Below are 22,087 nucleotides of genomic sequence, written 5' to 3'. Positions count from 1 at the left end.
CCAATAATGTTGCAGATTGCCTCAGTCGACCACCGATCATGGCGCTAACCACCGTGCTCAACTCTTGCGGGCACGAGACTTCTGATTGGCCACTTCTCTACAAAAGCGACCCAGAATTCGGCCACACATACCAGACACTCTTGGAGGGTCGGCAGGTTGCAGATTTTCACCTCCAGGATGCCCTATTATGCCACCTCGGTCACCTCTGTGTTCCTTCAAGCGAGCGTGCCAAGATGATTTGGGAAGCACACTACAGTCGGGCTGCTGGGCATTTCGGGGTCGAGAAAACAGTGGCAGTACTGCAAAACTATTTCTATTGGCCGAATCTTCGACAGGATGTTGGGAAGTACATCCGATCATGTACTGCCTGTGCCATTGCCAAACCGACCATTAAGAAGCAAGGCCTCTATACCCCGTTGCCTACCCCTAGTCGACCTTGGGAATCCATCTCCATGGATTACATGTCAGGCCTTCCTTCCACTAAGCATGGAAATGACTGTGTTTTTGTGGTCGTCGACAAGTTCTCAAAGATGGCCATTATGATGGCCTGCAAGAAGAATATCACAGCAGAAGCCACTGCTAAACTCTTCTTTGAACGAGTGTGGGTGCACTTTGGGATCCCACAGTCTATCATCTCAGATCGGGACAGTCGGTTTCTCAGCACCTTTTGGTCCAGTCTCTGGTCAATGCTGGACACCAAACTCACGAAGTCCACAGCCTTCCATCCTCAAACTGATGGCCAGACAGAGGTTGTCAATAGGATGATTGTGCACATTCTGCGCATGTATAACTCAAAGCATCCACGCACATGGGACGAGAGCCTCCCCTACGTTCAGCACAGCTACAACCGAGCTCTTCACAGCTCCACTGGCCATAGCCCTTTTCAGGTGGGTTTGGGATTCCAGCCACTATGCCCCATTGATGTGGCCATGCCACTTGCAGCTACTCACATGAATTCAGCTCATGTCCAGTCCGAAACAGATAAGGCCACCAGCTTCATTGAGCGCATCCAACATATTCGCCAGCAGGTCCATGACATTCTTGAGAAATCAAATGCCAAGTACAAGCAGCGACATGATCAACATCGGGTGCCACACAAGTTTCAGGTGGGCGACAAAGTCTGGTTGCATTTGCAAAAGGAACGCCTTACTGGAGCCTATCGAAAATTGAGACCACTCCGATATGGTCCTTACACCATTACTAAGGCTATGGGAGACAATGCATTTGAGCTCAGCATTCCCCCATTCCTTGGCCTGCACCCAGTATTTAATGTGGACCGCCTTCGGCCATACTTTCCACCATTGCTAGACACATCCGACATTGCAGAACAGCTCAAACCCACAGAATTAAATCCAGATTGCATGGAACAAGCTGCAACTGATCGAATCATGGACACACAGATCAAGAACACTCGCCAACAGAATATCCAACTGTATCGAGTTGTCAAAGCGGGCCAACTCCTTCAGCAAGGCAAGTGGCTCACCAGGGAACAAGTTCAGCAGAAGTTTCCTCATCTCATGGAGGAGCTCAACGCAATGGGGACCATTGCTTCCTAAGGGGGGAGGAATGATCCAGGTGGATATTGGTGGCCACCTGCCAAGTCCACCTGGACCCCCACCATTGTCTTTCTCAGCATTTTCAGTTTCCTTAATTGTAGCACAACTTACTATTTTTAGCAGTTTTTCGGGTCCTGAACTTCTGGAGCCGTTTTGAGGCCCTAAACGACGTTTTTTGGGAAATCTGGGGGCAACATGGGTCCATGGACCGATGTTGCCCTTCCCAAAGTGGTAGTGCTCGGATAGATCTTTCTAACGAGCTATTGTACGCGTCAAACGGAGATCGTATGCCAAAGTTACGACCCTGGGAAGTTGATGTACCAATTTACCCAAACGGGGCCCACAGTTTGGCGTTTCATCTCCTAGGGTTAGGTTTTGGAATGTTAAGGGTTTTCCATTGTTTCTCAACAATAAATAGGCCTTCGAGCCTCATTGTAACACAGTTCAGAGGCATGTAGCCATCACATCTCTTCTCAGAGATAAGCTACCATCGCCCTAGCTAGTTTATTTCCATTTCTGTTTGTAAGCATATTTCAGTATTTTCCATTAATGAAATGAAGTATTATTTCCGCTGCATCTTTATGTATATGGTTATCTCTGTAATTTGTTGCGTTCCTGTTTAAATCCGGATCAGTTGTTTTTCGACATTTATGCAACCAACTGCATAATCAACTCCTGCTTCTGGGTCTCGATTTGTAACATCATAATCTAGATGAGGATCAACATAATCTACAGCCCCTTGAGTATCTTCTCCAGGATATGGAACTAAATATTGATCTGTAACTGCAACTGATGTCTCAACACCTGTCTTTTATTCTTCCTACCTTGTTCTAGCCCCGTAACTTAGCATAAACCTATGATATATCATTTTGGGTAGGGGCTTGCTCCTCAATCTCCAACCAGGTGAAGGGAAGCTACTAGGATTGGTTCTCAACCTGGATCAAAAGAAGAAAGTATATGATGTGTCGGTCCTGCTACTGGTTCTGGATCGACAACTTAAACCACTAAAGGATAAAGATTAGCACACTGGGATCTGTCAATAAATCAAACTACGTGCTTAAAATCAACATTTTTTACTTGTAATCTTCATATTAATGCTTTCTTATAAAAGATCAAATATTGTTCCTGCTTCATATTTCCAACCGGGCGAAGGGAAGCTACTAGGACTGGTTCTCAACCTGGATCAAAAGAAGAGAGTATATGATGTGTCGATCTTGCTATTGGTTCTGGAATTGTTCCCGCTTCATATTAATGGTTTATTACGAAAGAGTTCATATTAATACTTTATTACAAAGGGAAGCTACTAGGATTGGTTCTCAACCTGGATCAAAAGAAGAAAGTATATGATGTGTCAGTCCTGCTATTTGTTTGGAATTGTTCCTTCTTCATATTAATGCTTTATTATAAAAGAGTAAATGTTGTTCCTGCACATACTTCTGTACAAGCCCAAATAAACACCACAATGAAAGAACACAATGAAAGAGCACCAAGAAAGAGCACCATATTAATGATAAAATTACTTATTTATACATGTGAAATCTAGGTATGAGATAGTTGCGTCTTAGTAACTTATTAACCATAAAAACGGAATGTAAAACTAATTACATATTATACAATATACAATAACAATCCAGAGGGATTAGTTAACATTTCCCCCTTAACGCGAAGGGACATCTGACATGCCGAGTAACATTCTGAACTTTTCAAACTTTTCACGTCCGAGTGGCTTTGTAAATATGTCTACGATCTGCTCTGAAGTAGGACAATGTGTCATATGAATAAATTTGGCCTCTACATAATGTCGAATCAAGTGATATTTTGTGTTAATATGCTTACTTCGACAATGAAACTTGGGATTCTTGGCCAACTGAATTGCAAAAGAGTTGTCGACGAGTAGTGGAGTTGAAGCCTTTTGTTTCTCCTGCAAGTCTTCAAGTATTTTGCAAAGCCAAATGATTTCTTTTGTAGCTTGAGTTGCTACAACATATTTGGCTTCAGTGGTAGAATCAGCAGGAACAAATTTCTTGCATGATCTCCAACTGATGGCTGTTAATCCAAGACTCATCAAATAACCAGAAGTAGAGACTCCATTCTCCTTGTCTCCATCAAAATCATAATCTGAATAGCCGATGAGATGGAAATCTGTAACTTTGGAATATTTGATGTCATATGTTTGAGTGCCTTTCAAATACTTGAGCACTCGCTTTGCTGCATTCCAATGACCTTCACATGGCTTATGCATGAACCTGGAAAGTATCCCTACAACAAAAGTTATGTCAGGTTGAGTAGTAGTTAGAAAATTTAAACTTCCAACAAGTTGCATGTACTTTTTTGGATCTTCAAACATACTTCCTTCAATGGAAGTAAGCTTCAAATTCTGCTCCATAGGAGTAGCGATAGGATTACAATCCTGCATCCCAAATCTGTCCAATAGCTGTCTAATATACTTTTTCTGAGAAATGAAAATATATTTTGGTTTCTGATCAACTTCAATCCCTAAATAATAATGTAATAAACCCAAATCTGTCATGTCAAAACTTTCAATAATTCTCTTTTAACGGACACTATATAGTCATCATTGTTTCCAGTGATCATCAAATCATCTATGTACACAACCAAATATACAACTGACTTTCCAATTTTCTTAACAAAACAAGTTGCATCATCCAGATCAAATAACTTATAATTCAACTTGAGAAGGTGTTTAGTTAACTTTTCATAACATGCACGAGATACTTATTTCAGTCCATAAAAATCCTTAACCAATTTTCATACCTTTTGCTCTTTTCCTTTAACAACAAAACCTTCAGGCTGAAACATATAAACATCCTCCTTCAAATCGCCATTCAAAAAAGTTGTTTTAACATCCATATGGTGTATCTTCCAACTATTATGATCCGCAATCGAAACCATGGTTCTAATTATGCCCCATTTTTCTATAGGAGCAAATGTATCTGTGTAGTCAATTCCTTCCTTATGAGAGTAGCCTTTTGCTACAAGTCTTGCCTTGTATTTATCAAGCGAACCATCTGCTTTGTATTTGATCTTATACACCCATTTGCAACCAATGGGTTTGACACCTACAGGAGGATCCACTAACCTCCAAGTTTTATTCTTAATAAGTGCATCATATTCCTTTTGCATTGCATCCTTCCATTCATCACAATTAGCAGCTTCTTCAAAACAATTAGGTTTGCTAATTGTACAATGATTGAATTCACAGTCATGAGAAACATTACCTAAATCACCTTTAGAAGACATTCCTGTTTCAAAATCGTCATACTTGCTTGGAACTTTTCGAGCACGTGTAGATCTTCATAAAGGTTGCTGAAGTGGTTGTGATGGTTGCTCATCTTGAAAAACAGGCTCAAGAATAGGCTCTTCAAGAGCAATTTCTGGTCCTGCAGAAACATTACTATCATCCAAATTTTCTTCAGCAATAACATTCTCATGAGTCAAAGATGGAAGAACCACAGACTGATCCAGAATGGGAATCCCCCCTTCAATGTGTGGAACAACATTATCATATTCAAAATAGAACTTCTTAGATGAAAATTTCTCCAAATGAGCCAGTTTCTTATCGATAGTGGAATTACTTTTATCTAATTCAAGGCAAATAACATATCTGGAAAGAATGAACTTCTTATTCTCCTCATCATACAATCTATAATCTTTGGAAGTAGCAAAATATCCCAAGAAAATACATTTGTGACTCCTAGCACCCAACTTGTTGCGCTGATGTTTAGGAATTAATGCATAACATAGAGAACCAAAGACTCTAAAATGTTGAACAACAGGAAGACGATTATACCACATTTCATAAGGAGATTTATTATTGATGACATAAGAAGGACAATGATTGCGAATATAAGATGCACAAAGCACTTCTTCTCCCCAAAACATCAACTTAACATTCTTAAATAACATCATAGATCTAACCATATTAAGCAAAGTTCTATTCATACGTTTTGCGACTCCATTCTATTATGGATTATAGGGTATGGTAGTCTAATGTTTGATTCCATTGTCCTTCAAGTATTGTTCAATAGCATGAGAAGTGTAGTCGCCACCATAATCAGTTTTGAGAATTCTTATATTCTGTTGAGTTCCATTTTTAATCATCAAATGGAATTTTTTAAAAACATCAAACGTTCATGACTTATTCTTCAACAAATACACCCAACACATTCTCGAGTAATCATCAATAAGTGTCAACACATATTTATTTCCATTAGCAGTTGCAACAGGTATAGGTCCACATAAATCTAAATGTATGAGACCTAATTTTCGTGAAGATCTAAAAGAAGAACTATGAAAAGGTTGTTTACAATTATTTCCTATAATACAAGCATCACAAGGTGTAATATTTCTTGGAACTGTCGGAAGACCTTTAATACCTTGCTTTTTCATAATTTTGATGTTGCCATAATTGATGTGACCAAATTGAGCATGCCACAACAAGCTGGGAGACATGATATCACTTTGCTGCGCCAAAAGAACAGAATTTTCATGACAATTAGTAGATGAAGTACCATTTAATTTTAAAAGCATACCTTCTTCCACACCGGTCATAACAACTACATGATCAGATGCTCTTCTTATCTCAATGATGCCATCAAATATATGAATAGAATGCCCCTGCTGCCGAATATGGATAAGAGACATCAAATTTCGCTGAAACTGTGGAATATAAAGTACATCCTGTAGAACATAATCTGCAAAATTTGGTATCTTCAAACGAATAGACCCAATGCCAGATGGTTTAATTTGAGACTTGTCAACAAAGTAAATAACACCATCAATATCATCACTAAATGTTTCAAAAAAATCTCGCCTAAATGTCATATGACAAGTGGCTCCTGAATCCAAAATCCAACTATCTCGCCATGAAGAAAATGTAGTGTTGAAAACATCATTAATATTAAAATTACAGTGAGCAACAATGTAATGTGCAGACTCTGATGATTTTCCCTTATCTAGTGGTGGTTGATCTTTCTTTTCATTTAATTGTTCTCTCCTTTCACTGACTTTCTCCCAAGGGATTTTACAGTTAGTAGAAGTATGACCAATTTTACCACATCTAAAACATTTGATAGCTGGTCTATCATTAAAATTCCTTTGTTGTCTATCATTTTGTTGTCTGTCTCCTTGATTATTTTTGCCCCCCTTGCCTCTATAATTTCTCCTACCACGACCTCTACTACTTTTATCACCTCTAGAAGTTTCAGCATGAGACTTCTGATCCTTTTGTGCAAGGCACAAAGTTTCTACATTAGAGTTAGGTGGAGCCTCTTTCTTCCCAAAGGATTTTTCTCTCTCAGCTATTTTTCTTACTAGTTTATCAAATGTAATGTCTTTTAGCTGCCCACTAGCTTGGAGAGATTCCAAATAGTTTGAATAGACAGGGTGAAGGACTTTTATAAAAGCTATAAATTGTAAATATACTTTAATTCCAGTGGATTCTATATCATGAAAAATGGATTTTATTTCAGAGGCACTCTTCAAAGGATCATTATCCTTCATCTCCAAATTAAACAACTTTAACAATAACTGAATAATTTCGAGTTCTGAGTGTGAATCATACAATTCTTTCAACTTCTTTAGTGCTTCGAATGCAGTACCACAAGAAACGATATATCTGCTTACCTCTTCTGTCACCGATGCAATTATTAATGCATATGCCTTGTTGTCTTTTGTCTCCCAAATTGCATGCTGCTTCTCATTATCAGGTGGCTCTAGTGCAATTTATTTTCCATCACTATCCTTCTTGCCTTGACAAACTTCCCACAAATCGTTAAAAACAAGGGCACTTTTAAGCTTTCTAAACCACTCTTGATAATTTTCCTTTCCATTAAGAACAACTCCAACTATGGAAACTATTGAAGTCATAATTGTTATGTAGCCAAATATTCTTCAAATCCTTTCAAATTCAAAATATATGCAATACTTCTGAAAAGATATAAATTCGTTTCTCCTCTTGTTTTAACAAATGTGGTTGTGGTTTAGTGGTAAGTTTCAAAAATAGCCTAGCAAAGAGCTAGGTTCAAATCTTATTAGCCTCCAAAAATAAATTTTATTTTACCAATGGCCTCTTAAAAAAATATGTATTTCAAATCACCAGAAAATTGTCTTCAATTAAAAAAATATATCTTCTTTATTTTAAGTATCCTTCACAAATACTTCAATAAAAATTCCAGTATAAATCAATTAGAAAACTATATCTTCTTTATTTTATCAATTAAAAAACTATATCTTCTTTATTTTAAGTATCCTTCACAAATACTTCAATAAAAATTTCAGTATAAATTTTGTATTCTTCAGAAATCTTTCTGTAAAAAACTTGTATCATTCAAACTTTGTATCCTTTTTAGTAAAAAAAAGTTTGTATTCTTCAGAAATATTTCTATAAAAAACTTGTATCATTTAAACTTTGTATCCTTCAGACATCTTCTGTTTGCAGTAAATCTATCTTGTTATCCTTCATAAATTTTACTGTCATTAAACTCATGTTTACTAGGAGTCAATAGTTTTATCTTTCCACTGCATTGATCCACTGGATTAACCTTCTTTCACACTCTATCTTCACAGTATTCACGCTTCACATCTCCTTTACCATAGACTTCAAATACATGGAGTTTGGGAACAATCGAACTAGGGCTTTGATACTATTGTACAAGCCCAAATAAACTCCACAATGAAAGAACACAATGAAGGAGCACCAACAAAGAGCATCATATTAAACTCCACAATGAAAGAACAAAATGAAAGAGCACCAAGAAAGAGCATCATATTAATGATAAAATTACTTATTTATACATGTGAAATCTAGGTACGATACAGTTGTGTCTCGTTATCTTATTAACCGTAAAAAAGGAATGTAAAACTAATTACATATTATACAATATACAATAACAATCCCGAAGGATTAGTTAACATACTTGATGCAAGCATAGGCTGCAAGGACTACTGGCTGGATCAACATAATAACTGTAGTGCTCCCTGAATCAACATAATAACTTTAAAAAAGGTGGCGCAGTTGGATCTGTGTCCAACAAAATCTTGAAATCAAGCTCCCGCTCTACAATTTTTGTTGTGTATATTCATATATGGCTGGCATACATGCTAAACTATAGTTATTGTTTTATACATACTAAAAGTGTTTCTTGAAGCTCCCCGTCAAGGTAGGGACTTGCTGTGATGTGATGAGCCCCAAAAATGGGTAACTTATTGGGCGCCCCAAAAATGGGTAACTTATTGGGCTCAATTTGCCTATTGTTCTCCATTTATCCACCATTCTTCATAGTTTATGTATGCTTTTGAAGTAGGTTTATGTTAATTGAATGAATGAGAATAGTCACTAGACCATGAAGGCTAATACGTGTTTGCTGCAGATTTTTGGACAACTTTTGGACTAAGGTCAAGCATTTATGGACCATTGGACAGCCAAATACGAGGGGACAAGGCTGAGGATTCATAGGAAGGGTGTCTCCTGCACTAAATTACCCCTTCCTTGAGTTCTCCACCATCAGCTCGGAGTTCAGCAACCCACCAAAGTCGATTTCCAAAGGCAGCCGAGCAGCTTTTATGAAGTGGTTGAGTACTCCAGTTTTGAGCAGCCAAGCCCCTTGAATTAAGAAGGACTGCTGGAGATCCTTGTAGTGCATAAGTAGGGAGGCCTCCAGCTTTCGTAGGTTACTTTTTGAACATTTGTATTTTGCACTATAGCGTTGCTTTGTTTCTCAGCCCATTTTGGAGCTTCTGCTGTAACACATTTTGGACATGGTTGTTTTTTGAGTAATGGAAACCAATTTTATGTTGCATCAGTTCTGAGCTTCTTTTAGGAGCCTGTAGCTCTTGGGGTTGGGCCCAACCCAAGTGCCAGGACCTCCTCCATGTACTGTTATATGTTTTTCTTTACTGTCTTCATAAAATAGTTTCTGTTAGTAGATTAAAATCTTGCTTGGTTATCTCGGACAGTTTTGATGATTGAAAAAGCTTTCATGTTTCAGAGTGATGTGATAGGTTGATAGCAGAAAAGATCTTCGAAAAAGGCCATCAGGAAACCTTGGATCTCACCTCTCCCTCCTCGAGACAATGAGCTAAGGCCACGGTGTCCCTGCTACCACAAAAACAATGTTCTTACTTCTTCATGCAATTGCTAGTGTTAGTTTCTCATTTGTAAAAGTTGATACCAGATGTGATTACATGCTTAGGTTCATTCTTGCTTGGTTTTCATAAGTGTTTCACATGATTTTCTACCAAGGGATTTCTGTTCATCATGATTGCTAGTTCCTAGGTCAAATTAGGTTAGAATAGCTAGATACTTGGTTTGCATGATCTTTGCTTGGTCAGTTTCAAGAAGTAGTGTACAGAATACCTAAGAAACCTCCATGCCTACCCTCCCTCCATCAGCGCAACCTGTTCCATCCCCTAGCTCAGATTCTTGCCCTTTGTTTGCCACATTTCCTCACTTTGACCTAATTCCCATATTTTTGTGCAACATTGCTCTATTCACCCTTGAACAAATCTGACCATCCTTATCACTTCTCAGCTTCACCTGCCAGGTTCTAAAACCCTTCACACCCTCATCCAACCTCTATTTCCACTTCTCCACCCTTCTTCCACCATCAACCCTCCAAAATCTCCTTTCAGAACATCCTGTAGAACATTCTGTAGAACCCCTGCAGACTTCTTATAGAAGATCACGAGAGCGGTTTTTCGAAATCCGATCACTGTGAAATTCTCTTGAAGGGTGTTAGGTACCCCTTAGGCCCTCTTCTCACCTTCCCAACCTCCTGCAAGCTCCCTCACCATTTCCTTCCATCAATCAACCTCTGCACAATCAACGCAGTCAAGCATGTGCATAATAATTCAACATGATTACTTAAAAATACAAAAAGACATTCCTTTTCAGATTTCACTGCAAGAGTAGCTTAGTCACAAGAATTTTGTATTTCTAGAAGTTAATGGCATCCATTTCCACTGCTTTCATCTTTTTCCTTGCACCAGTAGGATTAGTTTGTAGAACTAGGGTTTGCTAGGGTTTACATTCCTTTTTCACTTTCAGCTTCTTTCTGCAAGTAGACTAGCTTCCTTGAGTTAGCTTTCATCCATCACCATTAAAAGCTTCTTCTTAGAGCTCATAGAAGTTGGCTTAAGCTCCTATTGGCCTTGTGCCAGCTGATCTAGTGATAGCTGCGGCAAGAGCTAGTACTTGTGCATATAGCATCGTTGCTTCCAAGTTTGTTACGAACTACCGAGTTGATAAAAGTGAAGAAGGGAGTCCAAGGAGTTGCAGCATTATAGCTACAATACTGGAGCCCACCATCTTTTTGGCGTCGTTGCCGAGGAAGCGTCAGAGTATTTGTGATTGCTGCTTTTCTTCTACTTTCTACTTCAATCTTCTGCTCAGTAGTTTATTTCAGCTAGAGTAGAGTAGTTGTTTCATTTCCTTTCTGCAATTTCATTTCCGCAAATGTACATTAGACATTTCCTACTTTCATAGATTAGCATTTCAATTCTGCAAGCGTGGCCTAGCATTTCATTCCTGCAATTTCATTTCAGCAAAATAGATTAGTCCTTTCCCGCTTTCATTTCAATTCCGCATTTTCATTTCAGCAAGATAGATTTTAGTTAATTGCAGTTCAATCGCTTTCAATTTTGTAGGTACAAGCAGGAAAAATGCCAAAACTCCACCAAAAACATTCCATTTCATGCCTCATAGGAACAAAGACAATACAGGGAAATTCTTACCCAACACCCCCACCACATCACTGAGTCACCCTTCTCTCTTCTTCGATGGCAGTGATCTAGAAGAACCTATAGGTGAACCTCCAGAGATATACGAAGATCCTATAACAAAAGAAGAGCAAGAAAACATTCCTCTTGAGACCATGGCTAAAAACAGAAATGGTAGAGAAGATGAGGAGAGAATAGAAGGTGCCTTTCCCATCCATGAGACCAACGGGGACATGAAAATGAAAAACATAAGTCCCTTAGCCTTATCTCATTTCCATGGATTGACCACTGAAGACCCTGATACCTTCCTGTTTGAGTTTGTTGTCTTTTGTCGAACTTACGACCATGCATAAGACGAGCAAAAGTTGAAACTCCTTCCCTCTACCCTCAAGGATGCAACACTACGCTGGTTCATTGGGTTGCCTGGAAACAGTATCACAACTTGGGCTCAGATGCTGCAAGCCTTTAACAACAAATACCCAGGCTACTGTAGGTCAAAGGAAATGAAGGGAGAGATATTTCGGATGACCATGGGAAGTGATGAGTCTTTAGAAGACTATGAAGAAAGGTTCCAACTTAGTTATAAAAGGGCTAGGTGCACACTGGACCCCGAATCTCTGAAGCTAGTCCTGCTCCGAGGAGTCCCTGAAGACCTTCTAGATACCCTCCATTTGCTAGCTGGAGGAGACATCTACCAACTACCTTATGAGGACATAAAGACTGTGTTTAGAAACCACTCTAGGGCAGCCCAGAAAAGAGGTAGGGGGAATCCACTTTCAGCTAGTGCCACCTTCTCCAAGCATGAGTTTGCAAATCAGATGGAAGACCTCAAAAGTGAGATGAGACAGACCATTGCCATGCAACTGGATACCTTCCGAATCCAATAGAAGAAAGAAGAAGCTAAGAAGGCTTTGGCCATCTTTTGTCCCAGGTGTACAAGGAAGCATCCTAAGAATGAGTGTCCATTGCACTCAGTGGAGGTATGTTTCGTTTGTGAGGAAGACCACCCCACAAACCAGTGCCAAACCTTACTCAGACTTAAATCCATGTACCAAGGGGCTGAAGGGGTCACTGAGCCACTCTACTTCGTTAACCAAAGGAGGCCGCATGGATCCAGACCTTACCAGCAGGGGATACAAGGGACATCCCAACCTTATTACAACCCCAATCAATCCACTCACATGCCTTCTTGGGCCCCCCTGCTCATCCTTCCTGGTTCGAACCTCCTCCTTGGTCTTATCCATCTCAATACCATACTCAACTTGCTGCTCATTCCTTTCACTCTCATGTTCAGCCACAACCTCAGTGGAATGTACCTCGACCAGGGTGGAGGCCCCAATACAACTCTCCTCCCGCTATTTTGCCTCCACCTCTTGCTCAACCACAACCATTACCTCCTACTCCTCTAAGAAAAGCCCAAATGCCTGCTCAACCGAACCCAAACCCCAACAATAGAAGGGCTCAGCAGGTATACACTAGAGAGACGACATGCCCTACCTATGCTGTGGAGATTCAGGAGATCAACCTACGATCTGGAAAGGTCCTTCCAGATCACCAAACTCCTCCCCTGGAGGATGAGGAAAGGAAACAGGAAAGTGAACCCAAAGCCATTCCACCCTTTCCTGAGAGACTAAAAATAGCCATGCAACCAAACCCAGAGGAGACTGAACTTTTGGGAGAACTTAAACAGTTGTGTGTGAAAATCCCACTTCTCTAGGCCATAAAAGATGTACCCATCTACAACAAATTGATCAAGGAGAAGTGTTTCAGGCACCCAAACAGGGGCAAGAGATATGCCTCGACTATCAATGTCATAGGACAACTGTCTGATCTGATGTTGGGGTAGATAATCTGTCCAAAATATTTGGATCTTGGGAGTCATGTAGTAGATGTCCACATCAATGGCACCATAATCCCCCGCACCCTGATCGATCTAGGGGCTGCCATCAATGTGATGACCAGGGACACTATGCTCAAACTCAACCTCCAAAGTTCCTTAAGAAAGACCTTGACAGTACTGTAGTTAGCAGACCGCTCCACCGTGACTCCCGAAGGGATCGTGGAGGATGTCCTGGTCTCTGTTGATTCTTGGGAGTACCCTGCAGACTTTTTGGTCCTTCAGCCAAAGACAAAACTCACTAGATACCCCCTCATTTTAGGAGGGCCTTGGTTAGCTACTGTGGATGCTTACATCAGTTTTCGAGCTGGGAGCATGACCATCAAGAATGGGCCTATGTCCAAATAGCTAGTCCTATAACCTCCTGCCCAACCTCTACTAGAACATGACTTACCTCTCTGGTTGGAGGAGGAAGATGAGGATGAAGTCTACTCTACACTAGTGTGCACAATGGAAGCCACCCAGGGAGGTCCTCAAACCGAGGATGACCTAATTGAGAAGTTGATTCAAAATCCACCTCCCGGTGTGCTGCCATTAGAGAAGTTGGTGGAAAGTACCCAGTCCTGTGCTTTAGTGGACCTCTATGTGGCTGATCCGACCTCTCCCAGAGTTAAGAATGTGGAATTTGGCCTTGAAAGAACCTTGAAGATCAGCTCATCCTTATTTCCCTCTCAGGAGAAGGAGCTATGTAGCCTATTGAACCGCCATTTGGAGGCTTTTGCTTGGAGCTATAAGGAAATGAAAGGAGTCCATCCGTTGGTTTGTACCCATCACATTTACATTAAACAGGATTGTAAACTAGTCAGACAGCCTCAGAGGAGAATGAATCCAGCCCTTAAGGACATCATTAAAGAAGAATTGCAAAAGTTGTTGGATGCAGGATTCATCTACCCCATCTCAGACAGCGAATGGGTTTCTCCTTTGGTGCTTGTGCCCAAGAAAAATGGGAAGTGGAGAATCTATGTAGATTATCATGAACTTAACAAAGCCACCAAGAAGGACCATTTCCCTTTGCCTTTCATAGATCAAGTGCTAGATGGGCTGGCAGGGCAGAAGTTCTTTTCTTTCCTAGATGGGTTCAACGGGTATAATCAAATCCAAATAAGCCCAGAAGACCAAGATAAGACCACCTTCACTTGTCCTTGGCGAACCTTTGCCTACCGGGTCCTTCCCTTTGGGCTATGCAACGCTCCTGCCACTTTCCATAGAGCAGTACTGAGCATATTTGCTGAGCTGGTTCATGATTCGGTGGAAATCTATATGGATGACTTTACTCTTTATGGGTCCAACTTCCAAGAAGCATTGACTAAACTGGGAAAAGTTTTAACCAAGTGTATTGAGATGAACCTGTCCCTCAGTCCTGAAAAATGTTAATTCCTGATGACTGAAGGGACCGTGCTAGGCCATACAATCTCTCAGCAAGGATTACAGGTGGATCCTAACAAAATTTCTATCATCTAAAAGGTTCCACCTCCTCAGAAGGTAAGAGATGTTCGGAGTTTTCTAGGCTTAGCAGGATAATATAGAAGATTCATCAAAGACTTTAGTAAACTAGCCTCACCATTGTTTGGTCTTTTGGGGAAAGATGTTGAATTTAAATGGACTGACAACTGCAAAGAGGCTTCGGATGAGTTAAAAGATAAACTGGTAACTGCCCCAATCCTGAGAGGTCCAAACTGGGCCCTACCTTTCCACATCCACATCGATGCCTCGAACAAAGCCATAGGGGTAGCCTTAGGATAAATTGAAGAGAAGCTACCATATGCCATATAATTTGTTAGCAAAAACTTGTCCAAGGCAGAATTAAACTATACTGTGACTGAGAAAGAGCTCCTAGCTGTAGTCCATTCCCTAAATAATTTCAGACACTACATCACTGGTTATCAAACATTTGTACACACTGATCATGCTGTGATAAGGTATTTGATGAATAAACCTGATGTGAATGCCCGTATCATTAGATGGTTACTTTTATTGCAGCAATTTGACTTAACCATTGTTGACAAGCCAAGGAAGGAAAATGTCGTTGCTGATTTTCTGTCTAGATTAGATTTGCCTGCAGATGAAGAAGGGACAGCGGATGACCAAATGATGAACACCTGTTTGCTATTTCAGTACTCTCTCCATGGTTTGTTGATATAGCGAACTACTTGGTCTCAGCACAGTTCCCTCCACACCTATCCTCGAAAGAAAAGAGCAGAATTGTGAGGAAAAGCGCCCCCTTCACTTGGATTGGGGGAAACTTGTTCAAACTTGGCCCAGATCAGATCCTGAAGCACTGTGTTAGGGAGGAGGAAGTTTTTGACATTCTCCTAACCTGTCACGGTGGACTTTGTGGAGGCCACTTTGCAGCAAAAAGGATAGCCTTCAAAATTCTACAGGCAGGCTACTATTGGCCCACTCTTCATCAAGATGTCAGAAGATACATCAGCCAATGTGACCGATGTCAAAGGATGGGGAAACCGACTCCGAGGGATGAAATGCCCCTCCAACCTCAAGTGACTTTCGAGCCATTTGAGAAGTGGGGCATGGATTTTGTGGGTCCTATCAACCCTCCTTCAAAGCAAAAGTCTTACAACATTGTGTGAATAGACTACCTGACAAAGTGGGAGAAACAAAGGCAATCAAGGCAGCGACAGAAGAAAAAGTAGCTGAGTTCTTAAGGGAAAATATCTTCTACAAATTTGGCTACCCAAGAGAACTAGTCACAGATCAAGGAAGTCAGTTCACCTCTAACCTGATTGAAGACTTGCTCACTTATCACAAGATCAAGCACAAAACTTCCACCCCTTATCATCTGCAAGCCAATGGGCAGGTGGAAGTCACTAATAGGGCTCTAGAAGAAATTTTGACCAAGGTGGTGAGCAACAACAGAAAGGATTGGGCAAATCACTTGGTTGAGGCCACCTGGGCCTACAACACCACTTGGAAAACCATAACAACTTTCACACCTTATGAGCTAGTCTACGGGAAGAAGGCTCTACTATCTATAGAGTTTGAGTACAACACATTAAGGTTGGCAGCTCAGCTGGACCTGGATCTCAGCCATGTACAACAGGAAAGGTTACTATAGCTGAATGGATTAGATGAACAGAGAATGTAGGCCCTCCTCCACTCAGAAGTAGTTCAACTTCAGAGAAAGATATGGCATGACCGACACCTTAACGAAAAACAATTTCAGCCAGGTGATTGCGCGCTGTTATATGACTCAAGATACAAGGATTTCAAGGGGAAGCTGAGGACAAGGTGGCTGGGACCATATCCAGTGGAGAAATGAAACGACAATGGTTCAGTCCTTATCAGGACCATTGATGAGGAAGCCATCCCCATGCTCGTCAACGGGCACCGATTGAAAATCTATAGGAAGCCCCTTTCCAAGCAGGAGTTCATTGAAACTCTGGATAAGTCAGTGCTGGTAGTGGAGCAGGGCCTTGTCTCTACTCCACCCACACCTTGATCATCAAAAAAAAAAAAATACAGAAAAGAAAAAAGATCCTTGGGTGAAAACCTCTTAGAGGCACCCGGGGCAGACAGTGAGGGTGAAAACCTCCTAGAGGCGCCCCAGCTGTCTCGGAAAAAAGAAAAAGAAAAAAGAAAAAAGAAAATAGGCCTAATTTCTGTTGAACAATTCCAGGTTGCAGGGAAGACATCGCAGGTTCGAGGGGGGGGCGCGCAAAACAAGGACAGAGGTCAATACCAGACTGCAAACATCCCTCACACTCACCTCCTCCATGACCACTCCCCTTTCCTAGAATTTGATCGCATTCAGGCTAAGATTTCACCTTCTACAAGAAGTTCTATATCTTCTACAGGAAGATCCTGTAGAACCTCCAGACAGGCAAAAATTGATCATGAGAAGGAATCCGAAGGTTGGAATCTGCTTATTAAGCCTGCAACTACCCCTGTTTACGCCCATCGCCATACATCACCCTGTTTCATCTCCTCACACCTCTATTGCACCCATTCTGTTATGTATGCCTGCACAGTCACACAAAAAATTATTATAATAAAAAACCCCTGTTTCCTCACACTGCCAGCAAGGACTTAGAATGACATATCTAGTAGTGGTGTTTCACTCTCCCTACCTGTCAATCTCCACCAAGACCCCTCATCAGCCGAATCCATCATCCGCAGTATAGCCCTGCTTGTTTAGCTTGCATCCCAGGAGGAGAAGCAGCTACAGGACATCCTACAGGAATCCTGTAGCAGCTGATCCCTCTGGAAGACATACTCTGGAGACGAGGACAACCGAAAAACAACAAAGGAGGCATGCAAAGAGCTCATCTTGAATGCGGAAACATCATCAGCAGCCGAAACCAAGAAACACCTGAGCATGCAGCGACAACAACCAATGGAATGAATTCCGAAACACATGCATGTAGCGTCAACGACTGAAGGATTGGGTTCCAAAACCCATGCAGGAAGTAGCAGAAAACGAAGAAATGGTTCAAAGACCCGAAATCTGCATAACACGGCCGTGACCACGCAGGTAAGTGTCTAAACTCATTCGTCAATTACATAAACTATATTTTAAAAAAGTTGCATGCCTATGGAAATGTTTGGATAGAATGGGATTGGTGGCCAGTCAACTGGCCACCCTCAGCCAGTTACATAGCCTCGTGGATCTGAACGAGCTCAGCTATATTTAATTTTTTGATGAGACGCACAAACAACACGTGTGGAGTGTCCACTCCGGGAGAAATCATCGGGACTGGCAGTGGTGGCGGGGGTTAATAGTAGAGGGGAGGTGATGGCGACCAGAGACACGTAGAGAAATTATGGCCGTGACGTTGGATCAATGGCTCGGTCCGGCCACCTCACCCCCTCGCCACAAATTACGCTGTAGTTAAAAGATGCTCGGCTAAAACTCACACCACCCTCTGTTCATTTGCACTTGCAATGTCCTTGACTGAAGTACGCGTCCTCCGCTCCAGAAACTGTTAACCAGTCGTCCACCACCGGTTTTTCTACCTGTTTTTAAGAATCACCGCATATCGGGCTCGCTCAGAAGCACAAAGATATTCTACAGGAACCAGGGAAGTCTTCTACAGGAAAGGGTTCTACAGGAAAGCCTGCACAGCCTTCCGGAGCAGAAAAACCTGGGATTTCTCGTCACCAAATTTGGAGCTCCAAACGAGGTAGGCTCGAAAAAACCTCTTTATGCATGGTGTGATTTGAAAAGGTGGTGAATTGAATGATATCAGAGTGGGGAACTAGAAGAAAATCTGCCTGGGGATTGGAAGAAACCATTTTCTTGTGTGTTGCACTAGGTTTCTTAGTTGTTTTTACATCCAAATTCTCCTCCACGTTCCCATTTTTTTTTTTAATTATCCTGTAGAAAGATATGCAATTGTGGAGGTTAGCCTGTGTATGAAATTGTGAATTTGAATGTCTGTATAAGTGCTGGGAAGGAAAAGTTGAGCTCTGTACTCTGTCTGTAGAAACAAAATTCTCCTTTTCATAAATAGGCAGCCGTGTTCTGGGAAATAGTAGTCTTGAAAACCAGGGAATAGTTGTTAATTAATATTTGATACCTAAGAAATCCCTTCTTGAGTTAAGGGGGAAATCCATAAGCAGCGTTCTTTTTTTTCTGATCAAAGCAAAAAAGAAAAACACTCTCACCATGCCAGGGGGATTCATAAGGAAAGAACCCTCGGACACCAGCAAACTGCACGAGCATCCTGAGGTGGTGGATCTTTTCACCCGGGCCAATTGGATGACATTTTTTGACAGAATTCGGGATCATGACGAGGAGATAATAGAGGAATTTTTTATGTCCCTGAAACCTCAATAAAAGACACAGGCCACAGTAAGTTTTAGGGGTTTGACCCTAGAAATTACCCCTGAGCTCATCAGCCGTGTTACTGGCCTGCCATTAGGGCTCCCTTGGAGCAAAGAAGAGAGGTCATTGGGCCAGGTTGCCAAGAAAATGTTCTTCCTACCAGAGGAACATCCTGTAGAAGAAAAAAACGGGGTTAGGAGAACCAGCTTGCCTCCTCTCTGGAGTGAGGTTAGTTTTCAAATTATGAAGTAAATTACATGTGAGGGGAGGTTTAGCATTGTCTATGGATACCATTTCAGGTTTCTGTGTGAACTAAGGCATGGGATTGATTCACCTCCAACCGAGAAGCTGAGCATTCCTTATTTTCTTCTTCAGTCACTCATTGAATGTGGTACAAAATTGAATGAAGGGACCCTAGATCAGCTGGCCCATCATGGGCTCATTAAGCTATTAGTGGAAGATGCCTTGCATACCTACACTGTACCCATATCTTGGGAAATCTTCCGAAACATGTCCTGGGATGACGATATTGGAATCCTGGCCGAAGGCATCACCTCATCCAGCAGTGAGGAGGGAGAACACATTGAAGAAGGTAAGAAAACTAATGATGAAAGAACACAGGACATTCAAGCACAACAAGGACATAAAGAAAAAGGAGGAGAGGGCCAAATTGCTGAGCCTAAAACAGAGCAAGGAACAACAGCACAAACCCCAAGGGAAAAGAGACTGCAGAGGAGAGCAGAGAAGGCAAAAACATCCCAAGTGAAGGCTGGCACAACCACAACAGTCACACCAAAACAAAAGGTAAAGACAGATCCTGAAATGGCCGCAATACAGGTAGAAACAGTTGACATAGAGACTTCTACAGGAAGCATAGAAACAGAACAGAAAGGGGGAAATCACTGGAAATATTGGCAAGAGAGGCAGCAATTGTGCCCCCTTTTATTTTATTTTTTGAATACCATGCTTTCCTTCTTTTTCTGGGTCACATTTACTGCCCTGTCCTATCTTTCTTGCCTTGTGTAACTTCCTTCTTAATTTATTGTCCTCTTTTCTTGTTACCGTTTTTCAAGAAACATGGGCTTTGTACCTTCTCTTGGAGCCCATTTAAATTAAGAGCTAATTAATTAATTCATGCACCAACCAACTTTTAATGGTTGTCCAAGTTATTCAAGTTTCTTTCTATGCATAAGAAAACGTCAATCATCCCAAAGGAGAGGAAAAGGAGAAGAAAAGGAGATGGAGTTAAGCAAGAAGATGAAAGTAAGTAGGCAGGAGAAGGAATACTGGAGATTGAAGTGTAGAAGTGTTTGGTTAAAATTCAGTGACCAAAAGATGACTTTTTTTCATAAGAAAACAATAATAAGGAAAATATGGAATAGAGTCAGAGAAATTATCCTAGAAAGAAAATCAAAGATATCAACATTGTTTTATATTAAACAAGAAGCTTATAACCATTCTAAAAAGTTATATTTAGAGGACAAAGAGCTACAGATGGGTAAATCTCATGTGTTTCTCTCATGTATCATGTCAGAAATATATATTTCTGATAATCATCATCTACTAAAGGAGATAACATAATCGTAAGTGGTTGATTCCATATGGGCATTTCATCTTGATAAAGCCCCTAGACCAAATGACTTCTCCATAAGATTTTATAGAACCTTCTAGTCTCTAATTAAAAAATGTCTTATAAAGATGTTAACTTGGACAAGGAAGAAAGATAAATTGGGGGGAGGTACCCATTCCTCATTTCCTGCCTTAACCCCAATGGAGACAAATAAAAAAAACTCCTCTTAATTAAGACCTATCTCATTATGTAATGCAGTGTACAAAATTCTCTCAAAAAATATGGAGAACAAATTGAAGAAATTTCTTCCAGGGATCATCTCTGAGAATTAAGGAGGATTTATAAAATAGCATCATATACTAGACAATATAATTATCGTCCAGGAATCCATCCACTCTAGAAAAGAGAGAGATGAATCTGTAATTGTCATAAATCTCAACATGGCCAATGCATTTGATCAATTAATACATTCCTTCATTTTTTTTATTCTGGAAAGATTCAGTTTCAACTCAAAATTCATCCACTGGATTAGGGCCTATATTATCTCTCCCTAGACAATGTCTTTGGTAAATGGTCAATCACCCCATTTCTTATGGCTTCTAGAGGGCTTCGTCAGAGTTTTCCCCTCTCCCCCCTTCTATATATTATTGTTGCTAAAATTCTAAGCCAAAATCTTGAGCAAGTAAGAATTTTGGGGCATTTGATGGGATTAAGTATAAAACGGAATGTAACAGATGTTAATTACTCCCAATTTGCATACAATATTGTTGTTCTAGTAGGGACTTCCAAAAAATAGTAATCTGCTTCAAATCTCTCCTCGATTTTTATGTCAATTTGTCAAGGGGACTGGTAAATAAAGAGAAGAGTCATTTATATGGTAAAATTGTTCAAACGTTGTCCTTCGAGAGATCTCTTATGTTATTGATTTTTTGACGACGATTGGGTGGAAGTCCCTTAAATATTTGGGAATTTCAATCTCTTTAGGCGCTGCAAAAATGGAGGAATGGGTTGAAATTTTACAGAATCTTAAGAAAAAGGATTCATGGTTGGGGATAATTATGGCGAAATGTTGTTTAAAAGGTTGTTTTCCTCAAGTCAGTTTTATCATCTCTTCCAATTTTTATGTGCTTAGGTCTTCCTGATCCTAAGAGTGATCAATCAGATAAGTGGGATGCTTCACATATTCCTATGGCAAGGAGGTAAAAGAAATGAATCCAAATTTCATGTTGTAATTTGGAACATTTTTCATCTCCCTAAAAAATTTGGAGGCTTGGAAATAAAAGATCCATAATTCATGAACTTAACTTAATCTTGGGAGCAATTTTTTTTTGGAGACTCAACTTCGAACCAAGGGAGTGTTGGAAGCAAGCCTTTCTACAAAAATATTTTCACAAATATAGGGTCCTCAGGGCTAAAAAAGTTGACTAATTAGGAAAAGGTTCAAATATTTGGAAGTTATGTAAATCGACCAATACAATTATCACATATCATTTGGGTTGGAGAACTAGAAATGGAGCTAGAATAAACATGTGGAAAGACAAAAT

The sequence above is a fragment of the Pinus tabuliformis genome, chromosome J (assembly GCF_031772625.1).
Source record: "Pinus tabuliformis cultivar Carrire ecotype Pingquan chromosome J, CPIR1, whole genome shotgun sequence".
NCBI lineage: Eukaryota > Viridiplantae > Streptophyta > Pinopsida > Pinales > Pinaceae > Pinus > Pinus tabuliformis.
Note: the sequence above shows the minus strand (reverse complement) of the source record.